This window comes from Lissotriton helveticus, chromosome 5_1, assembly GCF_964261635.1.
Source record: "Lissotriton helveticus chromosome 5_1, aLisHel1.1, whole genome shotgun sequence".
Taxonomy (NCBI): Eukaryota; Metazoa; Chordata; class Amphibia; order Caudata; family Salamandridae; genus Lissotriton; species Lissotriton helveticus.
The window spans coordinates 972,714,088-972,741,636 of NC_136065.1; positions in this window are offsets into that span (position 1 = coordinate 972,714,088).

A 27,549-nucleotide genomic window follows, 5' to 3' on the forward strand; every position below is an offset into this window, starting at 1 on the left:
CCTTTTTTAATATTGAAATTAAATATAAATAAAATATTAATTTTATTATGTATTGATAACTTTTTTTAATGTCAAAATTATTATAATTCACCAATCAATTTATTATTAGTCTAACAATATTTATAATTACTACTATAGTTGTTATATTTTAATACAAATAAGCATTGAAATATTCTACCAACAAAAATTAGCTTCTCTACAAAGTTTTTACTATTCCCAATCCACCAAGTATAAAGTCAGAGAAGGTGCTGGACACTAAACCCATATAAATTACTATTCCCACTCAACCAAGTATAAACTCAGGGAAGTTGCAGGACACTAAACCCATATAATTTACTATTCCTACTCCACCAAATATAAACTCAGGGAAGGTGCTGGACACTAAACCCAAATAAATAACTACTCCTACTCCACCAAGTATAAAGTCAGGGAAGGTGCTGGACACTAAACCCATAAAAATTACTATTCCAACTCGACCAATTATAAACTCTGAGAAGGTGCTGGACACTAAACCCATATAAATGACTATTCCCACTCCACCAAGTATAAAGTCAGAGAAGGTGCTGGACACTAAACCGATATAAATTACTATTCCCACTCCACCAAGTATAAACTCTGAGAAGGTGCTGGACACTAAATCCATATAAATTACTATTCCTACTCCACCAAGTATAAACTCAGGGAAGGTGCAGGACACTAAACCCATATAATTTACTATTCCTGCTCCACCAATTATAAACTCAGGGAAGGTGCTGGACACTAAACCCAAATAAATTACTATTCCTACTCCACCAAGTATAAAGTCAGGGAAGGTGCTGGACACTAAACCCAAATAAATTACTATTCCTACTCCACCAAGTATAAAGTCAGAGAAGGTGCTGGACACTAAACCCATAGAAATTACTCTTCCCACTCCACCACGTATAAACTCTGAGAAGGTGCTTGACACTAAACCCATATAAATTAATATTCCCACTCCACCAAGTATAAACTCTGGGAAGGTGCTGGACACTAAACCCATATAAATTACGATTCCCACTCCACCAAGTATAAACTCAGGGAAGGTGCTGGACACTAAACGCAAATAAATTACTATTCCTACTCCACCAAGTATAAAGTCAGGGAAGGTGCTGGACACTAAACTCATAAAAATTACTATTCCTACTCCACCAAGTATAAAGTCAGGGAAGGTGCTGGACACTAAACCCATAAAAATTACTATACCCACTCCACCAAGTATAAAGTCTGGAAAGGTGCTGAATATTTAAGCATTAAAAGTGCTGAATATTAAAACTATTAAACATTAACATTTTGAATAACACAATTTATTTCAAATATTTTCCTTTTTAAATTATAATTACTAAATGTTAAAGAATAATTTTATAATTTTGTTTGATTCTATTTTTTTTTAAATCATTTTGAATTATGGAAACTTTGTCAAAATATATTTATATCAATATTTTTTTTAAATAATTTTTTTTTAAATGTTCAAAAAAATTCACACCCTATCCCCCTAAAAACCCACAACCCACTCCAAAATAAAAAAATTATACAATTGATATTCAAAATTTAAATTGATTATTAAAATGTTAAATTTTTTTAAAATTTCAATATTTCAATTATAAATATTTTTAAAAATTTCCCACTCTATTCCCCAAAAAACACACATCCACTCCTAAAACATATAATTTTTCCTAATTCTTTACATTTTGATTTATTTAAAATAAAATTCTTAATAATTTATAAATTTGATTGTAAACAATTTTTAAATAAATGAAAATTTCAAATTTCAAATTAATTTATAATTTAAAAAAAAAAAATCTTTTAATACACTTCCCACCCTATTCCCCTAAAAAAGCGAAACCCACTCCAAAAACATTTTAATTTTTAAAATTTCTAAATGTAACATTAAAAAATACATTTAAAATTTCATTTTCAAAATTTGAAAAAAAACATAATTTGAAATTATTTAAATTTTAAATTTCAAATTATTCATAAAATTAAAATTTGAAATATTTTTAAACACTTCCCACCCTATTCCCCTAACAACACAGAATCCGCTCCTAAAATTTTTTAATTTTCTAAATTTTTTACATTGAAATATAGTTTTCATTTTTTTTTATTTAACATTTTTATTTTTAACATTTTAAAACACTTCCCACCCACCCTATTCCCCTAAAAACCCACAACCTGCTCCTAAAACAAAATAATTTCCTACATTTTTTAAATAAATTAAAAATAAAATTACATTACAATTTTTTTTAAAACACTTCCCACCCTATTCCCCTAAAAACCCACAACCCGCTCCTAAAATTTATTATACATTTTTAAATAAAATATTTATTTATAAAAAATAATATATTTAGTTTTTTATCAAAAATTAAACTAATAAAATAAAAATTATTTTTGTCCAAAAAATAACTATTGCAACATTAAAAACAGTGTACTTTTCAAAAATCGATATTCTAACACTCTATATTTCGACGTTAGATATTCTAACACTCTATATTTTGACTTTCGATATTTTTAACTAATACAATTAAACAATATTTTTTACACTCGATTTTAACTACTCGATATTTATTACTTCGATATTTTTGAACACACTTAAAAATCGATAAAAATAACTTCGATATTACTTACCTCTATATTACTTACATCTCGATATTCTGAAGTCGATATTCTGTCCAGTCGATAATAAAAACTCGTGATTTAGACTGCACACCCAGTCCACGATAATACTTGCAATCATGTGGGTGGGAGGCAGTCCTGTTTGGCAGTGTGGGAGCGGGGCAGTGGTGTGATGGCACAGTCCCACACCACTAAACTCGGAATCGGTATTCATGTCCATATATTTCGAGATGTCACCATATACTTTGATTAACATGATAGTAACGGCCTTTTATGGCTGTGTGGTGGTATGTTTTCAGAATTATTTGATTCATAGCTTTTTCAAAGTCTGTGATTATTTTCTGTCAGTACCTATTTGTTTGTTGTTTTATATAGTTTAGGAGTTCATAGTAGGTACTGCTTGGTTTATTAGGGAGTAAAGCACATGTGAAAGGGAAATCGGTGTTTGAAGATTCACCATGTATGAGTACATATGAGTGAATGGTTTGGGACACATTTTAAAGGTCTCATCTATCATCCAGGTTTGGCATAGAGTAAGGTTCATTATATTGTTTTCAGTGGAAAACATAGCATACATTTATCATAATTGTTATTGTCATGTAAAAGGAAAGGTTCCTATTCATGTGTAATTGTTAAATAATTTAATATGTCTCTGCCCTGTTATCTTCTAAGAGCAGGTTTAGTGTCACTGATGGCTTTTTTGTCTATGTAATTAGACAATTCAAAATGGGGATAGAGGATAGTGGGCCAGTTTTGTGTTTAGGGAATTTGGGTAGAATGTCTTTAAGAATTGTAGGGCCAGATGTATCAAAGGGTTTTACCTATTCTGTGTCTATGGGAATATGTGTTCAAAACATACAGCCCTTAGTTGTGTGTTCTTGAGAACTATTGCTTGCCTCTCTTATGTTTTGTTAAATTTCTTTCACTTCTATTTCTGTAACATTTGAGGGTGGTTATACTATTTTACATTAAAAGCAACATTGTCTTTTGTAGCTGCCCTTCAATAGCATGTATTAAAATATTATTTAGTACATTTCCTGTATATAGTTTCTGTCGATGCTCTTTCTTGGCTGAACATATGACTCTATAATTGCTTTCCTTTTTGTGTAGTGATACATTTGCCGCCTTCTGTCATTATATCTGTAAGAAGTTTAATCATATAAATATATATATTATAATTAAATTTTGCATGTTACTTATTAATATATTTACTTGTATGCTTTGTTGAGATGATTTGCTGGGTTTTGCAGCTCTTCCTTTCAGCTCGTTTAAATGTGGAGTAGATGTTTATTTTCTGTTGAAAGAGGAGTTAGCTAAATTGGTATTTTGTGCTACTTTGTCGAGGTTTAGAGAGCTAGGTTTGTTTCTGGGAGCTGTTTGGGTGAGTTTCTAAGTCATTATTTATGTATGCTTCCTTTATTTTATAATATTGGTGCATTGTTAAAGTTGATATTTTATAGTAGCTTGTAGGTTTGGAATTTGTTTTCTCTTTCATGCAGTTTGTGTAAAACGATAAACAGATACAGAGTGTGTTACGGCTTACTAGTTTTTTTTGTAAATGATTTTTGTTGATTTTACAAAGTAACATCATTAGCATCTGCATGACAATATAATACAACATTGACATTGCAAAATAACAATAATTTGAATGGCTTAGGTGGGATGCCAGGGGAATCCCATTCAGTAAGCAGGAAAGTTCACTTTGTTAGTCGTGCCGCTGCACCTTACTGTAGCATAGTACATTTACAAACAGTCGCATAGTTCATAAGAACCAAAGGAAAATCCGCTATTGTGACACAGAGCAATTCCTTCATTAAATCGTATATGAGTAACAAAGTAAAATAACCTGAACAAGAAGAACTAAAAATTGATCTATGTGTGCTGATACAGGTCAAGGTGAGCCTGTCAATGTAGTATATCAGCGGGTAACACGTATGCAGCTGATTGGGTGAGGTGGTCCGCTGGTGGCAAATGCGCCAAGAGGGGGGTGCCGGGGAGGGGGGGAGCGGGGGAGCGGGGGGAGAGGCAAAGAGAAACTAGAAGGATGCAGAGGGCCAGTGCGTCCGATAAGTAAGGGCGTGTATGTATATGGGTCAATGTGGGTCCTGTGACACTGAAAAAGCCAAGGGTCCTATTCTAGTGATCAGGTCTAAGAGGAAGGGAGTGTTGCAGACAGTTTGGCCTCAATGAATGTCAGGTAGTCTTGCCATTGAGTGGGATTCAGTCGCATGGGTGTTGACGTTCGCGCTGCGGTCATCCGCTGGTTTGTGAGTTACCACACCAGCACTCTGCAGAGATCAAGAACCCACAATTAAATGGTAGGATCCAGTGCTGCTTTCCATGCCATGGCTATTGTACGTTTGGCTAGGCCATTGGCTAGGTCTAAGAAATTTATTCAGGCCTTTACGAGAAGCGCTGCATTTCGTAACGCCAAATAGGAAACGAATAGGCTCCAGCAAACACCTGGGTGTCCGCTGCCTCTGTGAGTGTGGTGGCTATATCAGTCCAGAATGCTTGGACACCGGTACAGGTCCATACCATGTGTGGGATTGTGGCGCTCAGGTCCCGACCTCTGGGGCATATATCAACAGTAGTGGAATCCATGCATGCTAAACTATGGGGTGTGAGATACTTATGATGTAAGTAATTGAATTGGGTATACTTCAGTCTGGCATTGGTTGATATAGTTTTTGGGTGGTTGAGACATTGAATCCATTGCTTATCAGAGAGGGTGGTGGACAGCTCGGTGGCAACATTTTAGTTTGCTATGAGCACTGCGAAGGCCCGAAGGGTCTGAAAACTGCTTAACTTGATCCTGCTTAGAATTGTTTAACCATTGTGTGTTTTTTATTTGTGTGAGCTGTGTTAAAGTTCAGGGGGCTATCTTTTAATCACGTTATCTTGCACTTGCACTTTTTCGTCTGCCACTTTGGTCAGTGTTCTAGTGGCTGCACCTTATTTGGGAGCTTCAAAATGGGCGGATGACACGACCGCGCCGTGGTAACATTTTAGTTTGCTACGAACACTGCTGAGGCTCGGAGGATCTGAAAACTGCTTAACTTGATCCTGCTTAGACTTGTTTAACCATTGTGTGTTTTTAATTTGTGTGAGCTGTGTTAAAGCTCAGGGTGCAATCTTTTAATCACGTTATCTCGCACTTGCACTTCTTCGGCTGTCATTTTGGTCAGCGATCTAGTGGCTGCACGTTATTTGGGAGCTTCAAAAGGGGCAGATGACACAACCACGCAGCGAACGCATGCAGTTGGCACGCCACTGGCGCACCAAAAAAGCCCTAATGGCAAGCCCATCTGAGCCCGTCCGTGTCCTGTCGGGGCCAGGGGCCACAACCCCTGTATCTCTTTTCGCAAATCCATACTTTTATAATGTAGAACAGCTTCAACAGCTATTAGGGACAATTGCCTGCACCCCATTGATACAGGTAGCATGGTTATTGGGTGCTCGCATTGTTCCTTCAAATTGTCGAGGCTTTCTCATATTACCCCAACCCACCAGAAATAATAAAAAATGTTTCTGCTTAACTGTAGGTCTCTTCCTAAACATAAGGCAGCCATTTCTATTTTGTTAGAGGAAGAAGGTCCAGAAGTCCTGTTTTTGACAGAAACCTGGCTCAATTTGGGATCTGATCCTGATCTCATTCAAGTTCTCCCTCCAAGCTAATTTTTTCAGAGGTTAGACCGGAGTTCAGGTAAAGGTGCGGGGATCACCATCTTTTACAAAAATCAACTTACCTGTTGTATTTCCAGGAGTCCACTACCAGATTGTTGAGAACATCTCATTTTACACCTACGCTTACTCTGTCAGACATTCTAATAAATCATCCCCCTGAGTCATTGGGTTAATTTTGTAAATCTCTGACCAATATTGCTGCTAATTTAGCCAGTACCCCTGCTAATTTTACGTTATTGGGGGACTTTAATGTTCATTTTGATGACCCTACTCAGGTGGCCGCAGCAAATACAATTATTGACCTTCTGGACCCCCAACCGCACCTCGCCTTGTACTAGGCTGATTAGAACAATGTCAAGTGTCTGACCTAAACAATGGATTTAAGAATTAGATAAAACTAAGCCGATCCCTGACCCAGATCCCATTGTTGCTAACGAAAATTTTAAAAAATGGAAAGCTCTTTGGATACGATTTTCCCGATGAAACTGATTCAGATGAAAGTTGGGACCAATAGAATGCGATGGTATTCCTGCAAGTTTCGGGTCCTAAAACAAACCTGCAACAAACTCAAAAGAATTTGGAGAAAGGATTTCGCCTTAGATAAGAAACTGGAATATAGGGAGGCCATTAAATTGTACAAAGCAGAAATCAAACTCACCCAGACTGCATACTATAAAGAAAAATTCCTTGGCAGCTAATTCCACGAGTGAAGTATTTCGCATTGCGAAAACACTGCTCAGAGCCACTCCTCCCCCCAGCTACTTCAGATGCTACAGGGTTACGTTATAATAATCTTCCAGATTTTTTCTATGACACAATTTAAGCCATTTATACGTCATTCCCTGTTGCAGATGGTAAAACATTGGATATCAATCCTCAAAGCAGGGAACACTATCTGGAGGTAATTCCCTTGATGAACTCTGAGGCATTCAAAAACATCTCGGCACTAATGAAAAGTGGGTGGCCCAGAGACCCAGCACCACCTAATATTTTGAAGCAAGCATCCCGAACTGTCTCCCCCATTATATTGGAGTTGAACAACACCTCACTTTCTACTGGAGTGATTCCCCCTCTACGGAAAAGAGAGTTGGTGAAGGCATTATTAAAAAAGTCTAGCCTTGACCCTGATCTCCTGGGAAACTATTGTCCCATTTCACTATTCCCAGGGATCAGTAAAATGGTGGTAAAACATGTCAACTCAGTGCTGTCTATATTCCTGGAACCCATAATCTTCTCTATTCGTCACAGACTGGCTTTCAACCACTTCGAGGAACAGAATCTGCTCTGCTTGCAGTAGTTGAAGAGTCTAAAAAGATCATGGATGCTGGAGGCACTACTGTGGTCATCTTCTTGGAACTCAGTGCAGCCTTTGACAAGGTTAACCACCAAATTTTGGTCAATAGACTCATACATTTGGGGGTGACCGGGGTTGGTTTAGCATGGCTGCAATCCTTTCTGGTTGACTGATTCTTCCAGGTCTTTGAATCTGATGTTGCCTCAAAACAGGTGCCCCTCCGTTGTGGAGTTCCTAAGGGATCATCCCTGAGTCCCATCCTATTTAATATTTATATGAGCCCGTTAGCGGAGATTGTGTTGCCTTTTGGGGTGCATATAGTGCCCTACGTTGACGACACACAACTTGTAGTGGCACTTAACCATTCTGATAATTCCTCTCTTGGCCTCTGTCCTTGTTTGGAAGAAGTAGCCAAATGGATGAATCACTCCTACTTGAAGTTGAATGGAGACAAGACCGAGATGATGATTTTTGGAAACCTGGCCCTTTTTGAACCTGAAGTAATGTGGCCAGCCTGCCAAGACCCCGTTCCGACTTCTAAGACCCAGATGAAAAGCCTAGGCATTTGGCTTGATCAAGACCTGAGCTTTAAGGTCCAGACGCGTAATGTTGCAGCCTCCTGCTACGGCATGCTAAAGATACTTCACAAAGTCTTCCCACTTCTTCCCTTCCAGGCAAGAAGGCTCATGGTCCAGGCACTCATTCTCTCATGCCTGTACTATGGGAATGTCCCTTATTTAGGAGCCCCATGAGCGACCATTTCAAAACTTCAGATGGTGCACAACTGTGCAGCCAGGATACTTCCAGAGATTCCAAAACGCCGATCTGCAAAACCAACCATTAAATCTCTTCATTGGCTTCCCATCAAGGAGAGAGTTGATTTTAAGGCTATGTGTATTGGTCACAAGACGCTTGCAGGGAAGGGACCGTCCATCAATAGTTCTATTGCCTGCTTTTGGACGATCTGCGTCTTGCTGTAGTTCCCAGGAATAATAAAGCTAGAAGTGGGGGGCGCCTGTTTTCTTATAATGCCTCTAGGTTCTGGAATACTCTTCCACTTCATTTACGTAAAGATCCAATTATCTGGCCTTTCGTAAATCGCTAAAAACGTGACTCTTCCCTTAGTATGGTCGTGGTGTCTATAGTTTTACCGCTGTCAGCGCTGGGATGCCCCTGGGTACCTACGTGCTTAACAGATGCTTTTTTCATTTCATTTCATCCAAGTACTCACTGAGTGTTGTCAGTGCTGGTGGACGGTTCAGACTAAAAGAGGTGTAAATGGCCGTTACCGCATGTCTACCTCGTCTGTGCGTGAGCAGGGTTTGCAGAAGGTGTGATGCGGAAGGTTTGGCACGGTCGTTATCCCACGCTCGTAGGGAGCAGCATGTAAGCAGGGCGTGTAGCAGGAAGGAGCCCTGCGGTACCTTGTAGGCATCTACTAGCTCCTCGAATGTTTGTAGTTGTGAGTCCACAGACATGTCTCCCCATGTGTCTAACCCCCCCTACTTCCAGGGCCCCAGTTACAGGTGTCCATGACAGGTGAACATGCCCGGGAACCTCTCGGAGCAAGCCAGGGGCATATGGGTGGTCCTGTTCTTGGGCAGCTCGTATCTGGGCCAGCTCTGCCGAGCCACTGCCATTACATTGTTATCTGGGTGTTTCTGTGTCAATGTAGTTGTGCCTGACATCCATTCCAGTAATACTGGGGGATTCCAGGACAAGGCTACAGTGGCCAACTCAGTAGGGTTACTCTTAGCCAGCCATCTCATTGGCCATTGCAGTAGTGCTGCGGCATAATATCGCTCATAGTTTGGGGCTCCTAAGCTGCCATCCGATAGTGGCAGGTATAATTTGTAGAGAGCCACCCTGGTCCTAGAGTTCTCCCATATCAGGGAAACTAAAAAGGATTCCAGCTCCTTGAAAAATATCCGGGGCAGGAGGTGGGGAAGTGTGTAAAAGAAGAACAAAAGGCGCGGGAGGACCAGCATCTTGGAAATAGCCACCCTACCCATGGGAGACAAGGGGAGGCCTAGCCAGAACGGGAGAGTCGAGCGGGCCTTGGTAATGGCACGACCTAGTCTGCCGTCAATAGTGTCTGCCCATGAATGGTAGACCTGGACCCCCAAGTATTTAAAAGTGTCAAACACCCGTGCCAATGGTGTGCTTGGTGCCGCCCGTCTCTGGGCTGGCGACATAGGTGTCAGCAGAAACACCACCGATTTATACCAGTTGACTCGGAGTCCATAGACCCATGCATGTTCATTTAAGAGGTCCATTATCAACTGCAGTACCTCAATCCGGCCATGCAGATAGATTAAATTGTCCTCTGTGTACAGCGACACTATGTGCCACCGGCGATCGACGTATAGGGACCAGTCCATGACCCGTTGCTGCAGTCTACATGCCAATAACAATATGGCCAAGGCAAAGCAAATCCGTCACAGGGGGCACCTTGGCTTGTACCCTGCGCTATTGATTAAGGTGGGGAGAAGATGCCACCCGTCTTCACCTTAGCTTGTAGTTTGTAGTACAGCAATCATATCCACTGTATGGGCAGATGCTGAACCCTGTTAGCACTGCTATCAGATAATCCCACCTAAAAGTGTCAAACGCTTACTCGATGTCTAAGAATGCTATCCAGGACATCTCTGCCTCTCCTCTCGCCCACTCCAACAGCGCAAACAGACAACGCAGATTCAGGCCAGTGTTTCACTCCGATATAAAGCCATTCTGGTCCTCATGAAACAATAAGGGGACATCTGCGATAAACCACTAAACAAAATTCCGAAAGAAGTGGCAACCTTTGAAAAAACTATATTGTCAGCCATTACTGAAATGGGAAAGAAAAGACGTTGGATCAAATATAATACTTCGAAATTGGAAGTGGAGGCTCTGAACAACCTTAAAAAAGACACGTCTGTTATAATAAAACAAGCAGACAAAGGTGGATCGATTGTAATTTGGGACACATCTAAATACATTACAGGGGTAATGAGACAGCTAGAGGACATTACATGTTATAAAAAAATCAACAAAGATCCGTTGATGGAACTAAAAAATGAATTATACTCTATTCTTGATGAAGGAAGAACTGAAGGATTCATTGGTAAAAAGGAATTTGAGTATCTAAAAATTAAATGTCCCCGGACCCCTTTATTTTATGTACTTCCCAAAATTCATAAAGACGAAACCACCCCACCCGGCTGCCCCATAGTGTCCGGTTGTGATTCAGTGATGGAACCCATCTCTAAATTCGTCGATTTCTTTTTCTACCATTTTTACCCCAGGGTCAATCGTACCTGAGAGATAAGACAGATTTTATTAACAAATTGACAACCTTGGAGTTTGAGGAAAACCTACATTTCTTAGTGACCCTTGATGTGGTGTCTCTATACACCAAGATACCCCAAGACGAAGGATTGAAAGTCATCGAATACTTTTTGGAGACACGCGGAAAACCAAGGAAGTTGCCTACATAGTTCATTATGAGTCTGGCCAAATTTGCGCTAAAAAAGAATTATTTTAATTTCAATGGCTCCTTCTATTTTCAGGTTGGTGGAGTAGCCATGGGCTGTCCCTTCGCCCCGGAACTGCCCATATTGTTTATGGCCAAATATGAAGATAAATTCATATATCGGAACAACCCATTTGGACAATTCATAAAAAATTGGAGTCGCTACATCGACGACGTCTTCCTTGTGTGGACGGGTACGGAAGAAAATGTAATCTTATTCCATCAATGGTTACATAACCACACACAGGAAATACAGTTCACCTTGAATTACTCCAAAAGCAAAATGCCGTTTCTGGACGTGGAGGTGTACCCATCAGACGGTGGACTAGTAACCACGCTGCATAAGAAAAAGACAGACCGAAATAAGGCTTTGCATTTCTCTACCAATCATCCCCTGCGCTTGAAGGAAACCCTTCCGTTCGGACAGTATCTTCGGATTAGACGGAATTGTCATTTCAAAGATGAATATCTACTACATGCTCAACAACTGACAGTAAATTTACAAGAACGGGGCTACCCAAAGAAGTTACTAAAAACAGCTATGAAACGAGCGTGGTGGACTCCACGCGAATGCCTCCTGGAAAAGAACTCTAAGAAAGAAACGGACAGAATCGTCTGCGTCTCAACATTTGGTCCAAACTCGAATATGTTGAGAAAGGTGATAACGCAAAATTGGCATTTAGTAAAAAACGTAGACACATCTCTGAATCAAGTACCCCTTTTCGCGTTAAAAAAAGACTGCAGCTTAGCCAATCACTTGGTTCTAGCTGCGCTTCCCCAAATTAGCCCTCAGACAGTGAGATCATATACGGGACTACCACCGATTCAAGGACATCGGAAATGTGGGACATGCTCCTGTTGTTCTTCTACAAAAGAAGGGAACATTTTTGAACATCAGAACATCCATTGGAAGCACGATACGTTCACAAATTGTAAATCAAGAAACGTGATGTATGGGATCATATGCCCCTGCAATATGTTATATATTGGCAAAACTAATCAGAAGGTCAGGGCACGTTTAACACAGCATAAGTCAAGGATTAAAACAATGTACAAACAGCACCGCTGGTCAACCACTGGCGCTTGCAGGACCACAAAGAAAAAGATCTGACATGGACTGTTATTTCAAAAGTAGAGAGAGACCCAAGAGGAGGTGACCTAGATCAGAAACTCTCAAGAAGAGAGGCCATGCTAATTGTTAAATACAACACTGCAATAGATGGGCTGAATGAGTTATCAGAAATGTATAACCTTACATGAACTTGAATTAAATACTGACCTTCATGATGACAGAAAGTAGCTTCTCCAACCAATTAGTCTCTTGGACTGTATTTGATTGGGTTCTAATGGAATATAACACTGTGGAGGACAAGACATACGAAATATGACTGGGTTTTAATGAAATATGACAATTTCTATTCCATGTTCGAACTTCTTTCTACAAAAACTACTTTTCCCATTATTCTTGAGGTTTGAACTACAACTCCCTTGATCCTTGGTGACGCAGTTTTTTTTAAAAAAACGAACGAGTTACCGCAAGCACTGTCAGTCCAAGACAGGGTGCACATGGACGAAGATTTGCTTCGAATAAGTTGTATAGACACTGCGGACCCGCCACAAAAGCAGGTATGGACTCGCACTGAGGTAAATCCTAGATTTACAGGACTGAACCATCTGGAGTCTTCGCTGATGTAAGCCTTTTCTGCTTTCCGGTGCGTCCGAGTGGTAGGATCTGGGAACCATTAGACGCCGCCATCGGGTGATCTCGCAAGTAAGTAGCCTGCCCCAGTGACCCCGAAAAAAACGAGCTGTTAAAGTCATTTCACTTATCGTAGCCACTTTTCTGATTCCATCACAGGTATACAAGACCCTGAATATCCATACACACACAGACTCCAAACCTGTCTCCATAAGCCACATGTAAGTTCAAACATTTGTGTGAATGTGAACCCTCTTGAGCAAGTCCTGACTTTAGGACGTTGTGATGTTTATCAAGGGCTAATACACAGGTTGTAAATTTCTTTGTAGTGTCCTGTGACGGATTGAATCTGTATAGACAGGTAAGAGACACTTTTGATGCAAAGAGAGGGTTTGCAAACTTTAAAGAGAAACAAGACTAATTATGTTATTTCCCTTTCCCCACAGCTTGTCTATTTTGGTCCTGATGAGAACTCAATAAACCATCTTGAGTTTGAAACGCGTAGACCCGTTTTTCCAAGCCATAAGATTGTAGTAACATTAGCCTTGTAAAAACAGAAAAGATTGAAATTGGTGAAATATAATGTTCTATGGCATTGTAAAAAGAATTGCTAAAAAAGTTGAATTATTGTAAATAAATTGGTTGTTTTGTATGATGAATGTGTAGAGTGGGTGTTAGTGAAGGTGAGAAATATCCGGACAGTGGAACGTGTGAGAGTGCTTTGTTTGTTTTTGAATTTGTATATTATATGTGTTTTTAAGATTGCAATCTTGTGAAAAACGAAAAAAGCATAAAAAATGCAATGAAAAATGTGTGATATTGAATAAATAATAATTTCAATTTGATTAACTCAGACAGAAAAAGTAGTCTATGTCACTTTTTGTTTCCTGTCAATTAGTGTCTGGTGATTCAGAAAGAAAAGTATTTTCAGTACTGGCACATATTTTGTTATATAGCGATAAAGCTGTTCGGCAGTGTTAGGCCTTGCATCTTTGCTGTGGTTTCCCCTTTCTTTTTGCCTCTACCTCCTGCATTTTTTACACTGTGCTGGATTTCGTTTTTTCTGGTTCAGATGCTTTGGGCACTTTGCCACTGCTGATCAGTGCCAAAGTGCAAGTGCTCCCTGTGTAAATTGATATTGTGATTTATTATCCATGATTAGCTTATTTGTTTTACCAGTAGGTACCAAGTAAAGTGAACTGAGAGTTCCAGGGCTGGTAATTCAAATAATACTAGTGGGCTTGTGGCACTGATGGTGCCACCCACATGAGTAGCTCTGAAATGAGGTCTCAGTCCTTCCACCGCAGTGCCTGTGCGCAGTTTGTTAACTGCCGTGTTGACCTGGCCAGTGCACCCACTTGCCAGGCTTTACCCTTCCCTTTTCTTACACATAGGACAACCCTATGGTATGCCCAAGGTACCCCACTGGGAAGGTAGGACATATACAAGTGTGGGTAACATGTCCTGATAGTGAAATACTGCCAATTTTGTTTTTACTATTGAAAGGCTATCTTGCCCATAGGATAGAATGGGGAATGCTGTGTACCATGTTTACCTGCTTATCTTCCCTCAGGAGCAAGATAGAAATTTGGAAACTGGTATCCCTGAACAACACATCTTTTAGGATGGATGGTTTTTAAATTCTGTGTTTGAAAATAGCACTTTTAGAACGTGGCTATTTTCTTGTTCAACCTTTCTGTGTGCCTCTGCCTGTTTGTGGATTTACTGTCTGGTTTGAGAGTGACAGGAGCTGGGGTGGCTCCAGGAGTCTGAGTGAGTCAGCACTAGGCTGAATAGACCTATCCGCATTTGGAGTGGTGGGAGGTGTGGCACCTGGGTCTGAATAAGGCTGTGCCTGCCTTCCACAATGCTGGCTCCACCTCCTCTGGTGCGTCTGATGACCCTGGCCCACACTGACAAAGGAAGAAGTTGTGCACTGGCAGAGTGCACCCAGAACTGGTTTGGAATGTGTCCAGGACCCCTCACACATAGAGAACAAATACTTTTGGGGTATAAAAATGAGATCTGAGACCCCTGAAAGTTAGACTACTTTGTGATCAAGAGAAATCCCTGCAAAAGAAGATCAGCTGAAGAGACTGAGGAGAAGTACTGCCCTTGCACACACACAGTCTGGGGTTGGCTTACAGTTTGCTGTTTCTAGTGAGGAGAGGACTAAAGAACTTTGCTGTGTGCTGTGTCCCCTGCTTGAAGAAGGACTTTGCTGAGTGATGTGTCCATCTGAAGAAAAGTCTCCAAGGGCCTGAGGAGAGCTTGCCTCCTGTTTCTGAAGTCCCGGGCACAAAAGGACTTCACCCCCAGCTTCCCTGAACTTCATTGCTGGGAGTCTCTGTCTGCCAGGAGGGCCTGTAACTGTGTGTGAGGCCAGTTGGCTGTGAGGAGCTGGAAGCATGACGCAACGAGAGAGAAGGGTGACTCCGCCGTCGCATCATCGAGGAAGTGTGTCGCAGGGCCGTCGCATTGCTGAGGAAGCGCGCTGCTGCTGATCGTCGCCCCAACACCGGAGATGCATGTCGCTGTCACCGAGGGTGTAGTCGCATCACCAGAGAAGCGTGTCGCAGGGGCTGTCGCAGCTCAGAAAGCCACCTAGTTAGCCGCACGGACGTTGGGCGTGCATGCATCGCCTCTATGTTGGCGCATCGAAGTAAAGACGCCATTTTGTCCCACCGCACCGGATCATCGCTTCGCATGGAGGTACCATCATGTCGCATTACGCATCCCAGGTACTTTGTGACTAAAGTGTCACATTTCATCATCTATTAGTTTATTTTTGCAACAACCTTTCTAAAGACATTCTACTGAGTTTTTTAGGTTGGATTTGTGTCGTTTTGGTCTTGTTACGTTTAGATAGATAAAGATATTTTATTTTTCTAAACTGGTGTGGTGCCCATTTGTGGCTTTTTCACTGTGTTACTGTGAGTGTTGGTACAAATACTTTACACATTGCCTTTGGGATAAGCCTGTCTGCTCGTGCCAAGCTACCAAGGCGGTGAGCAGGGGTTATCTAAAGTGTTTATCTCCCTTACCCCGACTAGAAGCAAGGGTCCCTGTTTGGTCAAAGGTACCTACCTCTGCCAAGTACAAGTAGAGACCCCCATTTCGAACAGCCAGTAATTTCAAAAGGATCTTGTAGTCGACGTTCAACATTGACAAAGGGCGATATGAGGCCATATGGAGAGGGTCACGGCCTGGTTTCGGCAGAATCACTTACTGTTTACTTGTTAACTAACAATTTTTTATTTTGCTAATGCTTAATTTTTAGTTTGAATATAAGTAATACTTAGTTCTAAATGTAGTCATAGATTACTTCTTTTATAATTGTTTGCAGCGATAAACCGGCAGAGCTTCTCTTGCAGTTGTCGTTTTAGGAGTAATTATTTGCTTCAATTTATATGCCTTTTATATCGTTTGTTTAATTGCTTGAGTTGTTTGATTGTTTAAAGTTGTTTACAGTGTTATTTTATTCGTTGGTTTTAGTATAACTTGAATCAGTTAAAATTTTGTTTAGTAAACGCTAATTTCAGTTTTCTTTTAGTAGTACAATATATCTAATTGTATTTATTTAAATATGAATTTATTTGCCTTGATACTATATTTTATATTGTTATTTGTGTATTAATGTTTATAGTTAATAATAATGTTTTTGGTGTATTTATTGTATATTTTATCAGTGTACTTTTTAAATAAAATGTTTGAGTAATGTAATATATTTGACTTTAGTCATAGATGTTTTTTATAAGTTTAGTAAAAACAGGGGTTTTTGGTGTTTTTTATTTAAATTATTTGTTGTTATGATGATAAATTTGTTGGCAATATTGTGGTAATTAATATTTTTATATTGTATTGTGGTAATCAATCAATCAATCAATCAATCAATCAGGCAAATTTATAAAGCGCGCTACTCACCCGCTAGGGTCTCGAGGCGTTGGGAAGGGAGGGGTCCGCTACTGCTCGAGATGATCCTGGGTCAGCCGTAGGTGGATGGGGAGGGAGTTCCATGTCTACTCCACCAGGTAGGAAAAGGATCTACCTCCGGCGGTGGCTCTGCGAATGCGTGGGACGGTGGCAAGGGCGAGGCTGGTCGAGCGGAGCTGGCGGGTAGGCGTGTAGAATGTGAGGCGGTTGTTGAGGTACTTGGGGTCCAAGTCGTGGAGAGCCTTGTGTGCGTGGGTGAGGACTCTGAACGTGATCCTCTTGCTGATGGGGAGCCAGTGCAGGTCTCTCAGGTGGGCAGAGATGTGGTTGTGGCGGGGGATGTCCAGGATGAGTTGTGCAGAGGCGTTCTGTATGCGCTGGAGTCTTTCTGTTGTTTGGCTGTGGTTCCAGCGTAGAGGGCATTCCCGTAGTCCACCCGGCTGCTGACGAGGGCCTGGGTGACCGTCTTCCTGGTTTCGGTGGGGATCCACCGGAAGATCTTTCGGAGCATGCGCAGGGTGTTGAAACAGGATGACGAGACGGCGTTGACTTGTTTGGTCATCGTGAGGGAGGAGTCCAGGATGAATCCTAGGTTGCGTGCGTGGTCCGTTGGCTTGGGGGCGGTGCCCAGGGCAGGGGGCCACCAGGAGTCGTCCCAGGCGGAGGGGGAGGATCCCAGGATGGGGACTTCCATCTTGTCTGAGTTCAGTTTCAGGCGGCTGGTCTTCATCCACTCTGCAACGTCTTTCATTCCTTCCTGGAGGCTGGCTCTGGCGGTAGCGGGGTCGTTGGTGAGGGAGAGGATCAGCTGGGTGTCGTCGGTGTAGGAAATGATGTTAAGGTTGTGTTGGCATGTGATGGCTGCGAGGGGGCTCATGTAGACGTTGAAGAGGGTGGGGCTGAGCGAGGATCCTTGCGGGATGCCGCAAATGACTTTGCTGGCCGCGGAGCAGAATGGTGGGAGGCGGACTCTCTGGGTTCTTCCGGCGAGGAACGAGATGATCCACTCCAGTGGCTTCCCTTGGATCCCGGTGTTGCTGAGGCGCTGTATTAGTGTGCGGTGGCATACTGTGTCGAACGCTGCTGAGAGGTCCAGGAGGACGAGGGCAGCTGTTTCCCCGTTGACAAGCAGGCATCTGATGTCGTCGGTAGCTGCGATGAGGGCGGTCTCGGTGCTGTGGTTTGCTCAGAAATCAGACTGTGAGGGGTCAAGGGATCCGTTAGTCTTGAGGAAGGCAGCGAGTTGTTTGTTGACGGTCTTCTCGATGACCTTGGCAGGAAAAGGGAGGAGCGAGATGGGGCGGAAGTTCTTGAGGTCCGTGGGGTCCGCGGTGGGTTTCTTCAGGAGGGTGCTGAGTTCGGCATGTTTCCAGCTCTCCGGGAAGGTGGCGGATGTGAAGGAGCTGTTAATGATGTTCCGGAGATGGGGTGCGATGATGGAGTCGGCCTTGTTGAAGACGTGGTGAGGGCAGGGGTCGGCTGGGGGGCCGGAGTGGATGGTGTTCATCGTGCGTGTGGTGTCTTCGGTGCTGACCGGGGTCCAGATGCAGAGGGTGGTGGTGGGGGGCGCTTGTTTGGTGGTTGCGATCGTGTAGTGAGAAAGAGTTCTCCCAGATACTTGAAGGTCCAGAGGGGGGAGAGATAAACCAAGCACAAATAAACAAAACCTCAAAAAGGACCTATATTTCTTTTTAACATTGAATCAATCTTATCATTTTTTTAAAAAGATGCCAAAAGAGAGAACATATGGGTGATTATTTAAACAAATTTATTAGTATTTTTACATTTTTATAAAAAGGAATTATTTTGACACATTTTTGCAACTGAATTGTTCATTGTAGAAACAAACATTAGAATTACTCAATTTACATATAAACTTTCTTAGGAGACATCAAGAGTGCCCTCTGATAACAGCTAATCTAGTCTTTCATACATACATACGAACATGGCAATCATACTATAATCTATTCTAAAATGACATATCTTTCATCACATACACAAAAAATAAATTTATACTAAACAAAAAAGACTAATACATTTGGCAATTCTAAGGTGTACTAAGTGGAATACACAAGGGATCCAAGATGGTATGGGTCATCTAGTTATGGTGGAATAAACTAGCTTGTATCCAAGACAATTGATGTTAGGCCTAAAGCTGTTGTGGATGTCGGCGATCTTGCGGTGGAAAAACGCAGCGAGTGAGTCGCAGAGGTCTTGCGATGGTGTGATGTCGTTGTTGCAGGCGCTGGGGTTGGAGAGTTCCTTGACGATGCTGAAGAGTTCCTTGCTGTTGTGGGTGTTGTTGTCCAGTCGTTCTTTGAATGTTGTCCTTTTGGTGCTGCGGGTCAGCTGGTGGTGTGTGCGGGTGGCAATCTTGAGGGCTGTCATGTTTTCTGTAGTCTGGTCGTGGTGCCAGGCTTTCTCGAGGGTGCGGCCGTTTTTCTTGAAAGTTTTGAGTTCGTTGGTGAACCACAAGGCTTTCTTGCTGCCGGGTCTGCTGGGAGGGTTCTTCAGTGGTGCGAGGTCATCGGCGCAGTTGGTGAGCCACTGTGTGAAGTTGTGGGCTGCTTCGTTTGGGTCTGTTGTGTTGGCGGGAGGGTTCTGGCTGAGGGAGGTGGTGAGCTGGTCGGTGGTGATCTTGCTCCAGCTTCTGTGGGGAACCTGTTGCGGGTGGTGGTGGGTCGTGGTTCTCCTGAAGTTGAAGTGGACGCAGCTGTGGTCGGTCCAGTGTAGTCCGGTGGCGTGGCTGAAGGCGATGTGCTTGCTGGAGGAGAAGACGGGGTCGAGCGTGTGGCCGGGGTAGTGGGTGGGGGTGTTCACCAGTTGCTTGAGTCCGAGGTTGGCGAGGTTGTCCAGCAGGGCGGCGGTGTTGCTGTCGTTGTTGTTCTCCAGGTGGAAGTTGAGGTCCCCTAGGAGGATGTAGTCTGAGGAGGTGAGGGCGTGCGGGCTGATGAAGTCTGCGATGGCTTCGCTGAATTGTGTGCGTGGTCCCGGAGGTCTGTAGATGAGCGTGCCTCTGAGGGTGGTCTTGGGGTCAGTGTGTATCTGGAAATGAACGTGCTCGGCGGCGGTGAGGATGTCGACAGAGTTGGTTGTGATGCGGATGGTGTTTCTGTGGACGATGGTGATGCCTCCTCCTGTTTGGTTGATGCGGTCCCTCCGGGCGATCTTGTAGCCTTCCGGGATGGCTATGGCGATGTCGGGGGCTGAGGAGGCATTCATCCAGGTTTCTGTGAGGAAGGCGAAGTCTGGTGATGTTGTGTCGAGGAGGTTTCAGAGTTCGACGGCGTGTCTGTGGACGGAGCAGGTGTTGAGTAGGATGCACTTGAGGTGATTGTTGCTGGTGTCTGGTCTTGCGGGAGTGGTGCAGGTCCGTAGGCAGGTGAACTTGCAGGCTTGGCAGGCAAAGGGTCCGTGGGTGCGCTTCGGGGTGGCTCGGTAGCAGGCGGGGTTCCGGCCGGCGTTAAGTGCATAGAGGGTGGCGGCATCGTAGGTCCGTCGTGTGAGTTGGCATCGTCGGGGGCCAGGTGTTCTTGCACTGGGCGCGGTCCAGGCGTGGACGGGCGTTGACGGGCTTGCCTTGGGCGCTCCCGCTGCGCGTGCTCTCTGCGCGTACGCGTGGACTCCGCCATAAATGGCGAAGTGGGAGGGAGGAGCAGCTGGGAGGCGGGAGCGGGGCGGCGAATGGGAAGGGGGCACAGAAGAGTAAGGGGCGGGGAGCAGTGGCGGGGAGTGGGGGGAGAAAGAGCGGGAACGGATACGAAGGGGCAAAAACAATACAACAGTCAAAACAACAGTGCAAGCGGGAAAACAGTCAAGGGCAGTAAAGACAGCAAAAGCAGGCACCAAAATACAGAAAACAAGCCCAGAGTCCTCAGCTGCAGGAGCAGCGGTGATTCACGGGCAGAACAGACTACCAGTCCCAGAATCCTCTGCGGGGCAGCAGCGAACTCGTGGCAGTAGCGGGAGAACTCGGGCACACTTACGGGGAGCCACTCAGTGTGTGGAGCGACTGGCCCAGAAGCGGGGTTACGGGTCACAGCTCACCACTGCGCGGACTCCGCCATAAATGGCCAAGTGGGAGGGAGGAGCAGCTGGGAGGCGGGAGCGGGGCGGCGAATGGGAAGGGGGCACAGAAGAGAAAGGGGCGGGGCCGCAGGGAAGCAGCGGCGGGGAGCGGGGGGAGAAAGAGCGGGAACGGATATGAAGGGGCAAAAACAATACAACAGTCAAAACAACAGTGCAAGCGGGAAAACAGTCAAGGGCAGCAAAGACAGCAAAAGCAGGCACCAAAATACAGAAAACAAGCCCAGAGTCCTCAGCTGCAGGAGCAGCGGCGATTCACGGGCAGAACAGACTACCAGTCCCAGAATCCTCTGCGGGGCAGCGGCGAACTCGTGGCAGTGGCGGGGGAACTCGGGCACACTTACGGGGAGCCGCGCAGTGTGTGGATCGACCGGCCCAGAAGCGGGGTCAAGGGTCATTAATCATTAGTTAAAAAATTAATCAATATTTTTTATATGGTATACGTTTATTTAAAGGTCACAATATTTGTGTTTGCGATAATTTTGTTATAAATATATGTCAAAATCAATATTTTTGTTAAGGATATTTGTCTGTTTAATATTGTGATTTTTATTTTCATATATACGAGTCAATATTTTTTCTCAATATTTAATTCCTGATATTTGTGGTTCTTGATATTTGTTGGTTCAATATTTTGTCACTGATCCCACGAGTTGTGATGTGTATTGCGCATTGCATACCATACCTGCATGCATGACGAATAAAAGAGATATATTGGTTTTATTTTCACAATTATAACTGATATATATATATATATGATGCAAATGCTCCTCAAACATGCTGAAAAGGAACGACTGGAAGTGGTGGAAAAATTGAAAGAACTTACTGAGACCCTGGACAAACATGATGATAAAACTAAAATTGGGAAATTTAAAGCTGATTTAAAAATTAAGTTAGAAAAATACGAGAAACACATTAAGGACAGGAAGTGCACTAAATTCGACCGGATCGACTATGAATCAGGGCGTATATATACTTTTGCCAAAAAGTTTGATATGGCCAGACGCCAAAAAATCTTCAGTGGGCAAAGTGTCCAACAAACACCAATGCAAAGTGACGCTAGTTCAGAAACTGGCTCAGAACAGGAATCTGATGATGGAAGCCGGAAAGGACCGAATGATGTAAGATTACCCGTCACGGATGAATTCCGTTTTATGATCATGGAGCAACAGTCCGACCATCGCATGGGAAAGGGAAGAGGATGGGGAAGGGGCCGAGGAAAAGGCGACAAAGGAGAGGAGGCGAGGGGTACAGGAGGAGCTCAAGGTTGGCAAACAAAAAGAACCTTGCGCTCGAACACCAAGAAATAATTAAAATAACTGAAAAGGACACTATGATTATCAACTTGAGTTCTGTGATGCTGACCCAGGATGATGAGACAATCCTGAATTTAGGTCTCCCCTACTGTGATACAAATGAATTCAATTATCCAAACAGTAGGATGGACCTTTATAGGTATATCAGAAAATTAAAATTGACAAAATTACACGCAGGACGAAGAAACAACCAAGAGTCGGTAGTTGAAATTATGTCAGATACCCCTTTGACCTTCCTTAGCGTCAATTATATACCAGCTATAACTGATATGATGGAACTAATGGATGATACCTCCCAAACGGAGAAGAATGACAATATTGAAGAAATAAATGATCTACAAGCGAGCGATCACACACCGTTTAGAGCTCCTTCGAAGTTTCTCCCACAGACTGTGAAAGATAATTTAGATTTGTTTGGGGAGAACATAACAAGGGATCTGAAAAATGTGTATTTTCAGGACAATCAAAGAAAATACAAAATGAATCCAAAAAAGGCACTTTTCCATAGGACAGTGAAAAAATTACAGATGGAAGATGGACTCCTAGTGAAACCTTCAGATAAAGGAGGTAACGTAGTTCTCTGGGGGAAAGAACAATACAAGACGGAGGCACTGAGTCAGTTGCAAGACTGCAGTTGCTACAGGAGAATAAGCCCCAAGGAATATGAAAATGTGAAAGTGGAGTTTCATAAAAGACTGGACCACTGGAGAGAAAATGGACTGCTTAGCTGGGATGAGCATAAGTTCATCAAACAAGATAATCCGGTGGTTCCAGTCTTTTACATGTTACCAAAAATCCATAAAAATTCCACTGGTCCACCAGGGAGGCCCATCATTTCATCTTGTGGAAGCCTATTTGAGAACGCATTGCGATATATAGACTATTTCTTGAATCCTATTGTCCGATCACTTCCTTCATACTTGAAGGATTCAATTGACTTTTTGAAATGTATATATGACATCTGTTGGGATCTTGAAACGATGGTTCTTCTAACATTAGACATTCCAACATTGTACACAGGCATAAGACATGTAGATGGGCTGAGGGCGTGTGAGCATTATCTTAATATGAGACCGGCACGACTTGCGTTACAAAACAGAATGATCCTTGAAATTATGAAGTGGTGTCTAACAAAAAATATTTTTTTCTTTGGCAGTGATCTTTACCTCCAGGAGAGGGGGACCGCGATGGGCACCTGTTTTGCCCCCAGTTACGCCAATTTACATCTCGGCTGGTGGGAGGAAGAGGTGCTCAGAGGGGGTCCCCTTGATCGCTGGACGGAACACATCCTACTATGGGTTAGGTATTTCGATGATGTCTTCGTGCTGTGGCAGGGCACGGAGACATCGATCGATATATTTATCGAGGATCTGAACCAGAATTCACTTAATCTGGAATTCGTGGGGAATTCAAGTAAAACAATAGATTTCCTCGATATTAGGATTACTCCCACAGATAACAAACTGAAAACTACTGTGTTCCGTAAGAAAACTGCAGGGAACTCAATCCTGCATGCTGAAAGCGCCCACCCAACGGCTCTTATAAGAAGTAATCCGTTTGGGGAATATTATAGAGCTAGGCGAACCTGCAGCAGTGATGAACAATATGACAAGATTGAGATTGAAATGACACAGAGATTCATCCAAAGAGGTTATAAGGAGACGATCCTCAAAAGCGCATCCAATAAGGCTAGAAAGCTGTCAAGACAGATTATACTTTTTGAACCATCTAGAACTCAGAAATTGAAAAATTTGGATAAAATGTGTAAAGATCAAGTTTCTTCAAGATTCATAACAACCTTCAATACTAAACATAAAGAAATAGGAGCAATTCTAAGAAAACACTGGTATTTAATAAAGAACGATCCAGTGTTAGGTTCGAAGGTGATAAAGAACCCTGAAGTTACTTATAAAAAATCCAAATCTTTGAAAGATCTAGTGGTAAAAAGCGAGTTCACAGATAAAAAGAAAAGTAACACCAATTGGCTGAAACCGAAGCCAGGTTTCAAAAAGTGTTCTAAGTGTAAAGCTTGCCAGCATGGAATGAATCGCACGGATTTTAGAACCTCTTTTAACAAAACAGTAACAGTCAGAAGTGCCATAAATTGTAAGAGTGAATATGTGGTTTATTTACTACAATGCCCATGCCCCAAATTATATATTGGCAGCACTATTCTACCAGTGCACCAGCGAATCTTGCAGCACAGACGTGCAATTGTAAATCAGGACAGATCCTGCCCTGTGGCGCGGCACTTTGAGTCGCACCACCAAAGTAACCCCGCAGGCCTCCAATATTCGTGTATTGCAGAGGTCCCAGTGAAAAAGAGAGGAGGTAACAGGAGGTAACAGGAAAGGTGAACTCAGAAAATTGGAAACATATTTTATCCTGGAGTTCAATTGCAAAGAGCCACAGGGTTTGAATGTTGACGAGGATCTATATACTTGCTTAGCTTGATTGCACGAAAAGTTAATGAAATAGTGGAACAACCTCGAGTATACCGAAACTGCATACCAAAATGATGAATTTGAAATATTTTTTAACTGACAAATAGTTATTTTAATTAATCTTGTCTTCACTTCTTTTAATGCATAGGGGTAGTATAATAGGTAAAATTGAAATGTAATTGAAAAAATTGAATGAATCAAGTAATGCTGTTCAAATTGTTTTATGCACTGGCACTTTCAAAAAACAATTCTATTGTGCAATATGAGTGGATTGTTTACATAAAGAGTACGGAGTACTATTGTTGGTATTTAAGCATTAGCACTTTTGGAAATGTACCGTATTGAAGCACTAGCACTTTATTCTCTAGTTTTGGATCTTTGTGCATTATATGGAGTACTTGTTTACAGTAAGAGAGTATTATTGTTTACAAATAAGCACTAGCACTTTATGATGAAATAATAAGGTTTTCGCGAATTGAAAATCATTACTAGGAAGTGTTTTTTCATTCCAATTGGATCAATTTGAAATAATCATGAGACAAACTAAGTTGAATAATTTCGCAAAGTTGTCTAAGGCCATAGGATCAAAACAATTGGGGACGAAGATTGCATAGCGTGTGACATGAAATTGTGAATAATTCCATAAATACGAACATTTTCTCCTTTTTGAGGCACTAATGATCTAGGGGCACTTGCCCAGACAATTATGGAATCCTCATTGTTGGAACGGTTGAAGACAATAATGTTCTTCACGCACTTGCGTGTTATTTAAACTAAGTTTTTATACATGTCTTTTAAAATTAGATGTAAAATGATAATAAGATGCTCGTATTTATTACTCTATTATTAATGTTTGCCCTGAACTGGTAGCATATTTTCACTGTTGTTGTGGAATGATTCCCTTGAGCTGCAAGTGTTAAAATGGCCACCAAATTAGAAGGCAACTTGTATATATTTTAATTGTCCTTTTACACTGTTTGGTACCCTTTCTATGTATTTTTAGAAGTGTCGAATGGCAGTACAGACATCGTGATCAAGGGAGCTTGACTCCCGAAACGCGTTGATGAATGTAACTTAAATAAACAAAAAGCCGAAGTTTATGATACCCGCGTACGAGTGCCGGATGATGTCCTTGACGAAAAAGAATGGATTTCTTAGTTTATATATATATATATATATATATATATATATATATGTTCCAAAACAAGCTCCAGGTATGCGAGGGGCCCCGAGGGAGGTGGCGTGTGCTCCGGACGAGCAACCCGGAAATCCAATTACTGCAAACAATAAACGTTTAAACACGCTCTCAGCAGCCGTCACCAAACGCCAGACAGGAGATAGTCCAAGGGTGTTTATTCAAATGCTACATGTTTCGGCTTCTCACAAGCCTTGATCACGCAAATGAGTGTGAATGTGCACAACACATAAGTAGAGTGAATAGTGGTGAACATGAAAAGAGGACTGTAAACAAAGTAAGGCAGACATCTTGGCCTAGTCAAAAGTAAAATACACAAACATAAAAATAGGGCTAGTTGAAAAAGGGGCTAGTTGAAAAAATGCAAAACGTAAACACGCAATGTGAGCTAATTTACACAGCATGTAAAAACATAAATAACATAATATTGCTGGTGGCCATCATAATCATAATGAAAAATAATGCCCGTACCCACACAATCAACCGGCATAATGGGAACAGGTAAATCAAATGCCGTGTGGCCAAATGACAAACATAAATATGTATATGTACCCCGGATCAAAACTGCCGCGCTGCCAAAAAGGGGGGGGGGGCCAGGAAAATACCGGACATAATGCAAGTGCTGAGACTGTCACCGGGTAAGGGGACAGAAAACAAAATAACGAGTGAGGCGGAAATATGTCCCGTCACTCAGAAGCAGCATACACATCAGCAAAAGGGGGATGCAAGTTACAAAGTCCATGTCAAGGCCCATACTTAGCTCCACAACTGCCCAAATTCAGAAATTGCGTCCAAATCATGTTCACAAAAAGTTCAGTGATGCCCGAGTGGGCGTGCTCATAGATAGAACAGGAACAAATAATCCAAAAAAGTGGGAACAACTCCTGGGAATCCGAGAGGTGGCAATCGACTATTGAAGCTGAGGCAAATAGAGTCTAAATACATCATTTCCTTCAGCAGCAAGGCCCCAGGAGGTTTGAACCAAGATGAAGAACTTGCGGTTCACCTCAAAGATAATTACACCTAAAATGTTTTTCCTGGTTCTTTAGTCTGTAATTCCCTCTTCCTTCTGTAGAGCTAGTTTACTTGTTTGTGCACATGAGTGTATCATGTTGATTTTAACCCTGTTTTCTCTTTCAGTTTACAGGAGTTGTTCCCACTTTTTTGGATTATTTGTTCCTGTTCTATCTATGAGCACGCCCACTCGGGCATCACTGAACTTTTTGTGAACATGATTTGGACGCAATTTCTGAATTTGGGCAGTTGTGGAGCTAAGTATGGGCCTTGACATGGACTTTGTAACTTGCATCCCCCTTTTGCTGATGTGTATGCTGCTTCTGAGTGACGGGACATATTTCCGCCTCACTCGTTATTTTGTTTTCTGTCCCCTTACCCGGTGACAGTCTCAGCACTTGCATTATGTCCGGTATTTTCCTGGGCCCCCCCCCCTTTTTGGCAGCGCGGCAGTTTTGATCCGGGGTACATATACATATTTATGTTTGTCATTTGGCCACACGGCATTTGATTTACCTGTTCCCATTATGCCGGTTGATTGTGTGGGTACGGGCATTATTTTTCATTATGATTATGATGGCCACCAGCAATATTATGTTATTTATGTTTTTACATGCTGTGTAAATTAGCTCACATTGCGTGTTTACGTTTTGCATTTTTTCAACTAGCCCCTTTTTCAACTAGCCCTATTTTTATGTTTGTGTATTTTACTTTTGACTAGGCCAAGATGTCTGCC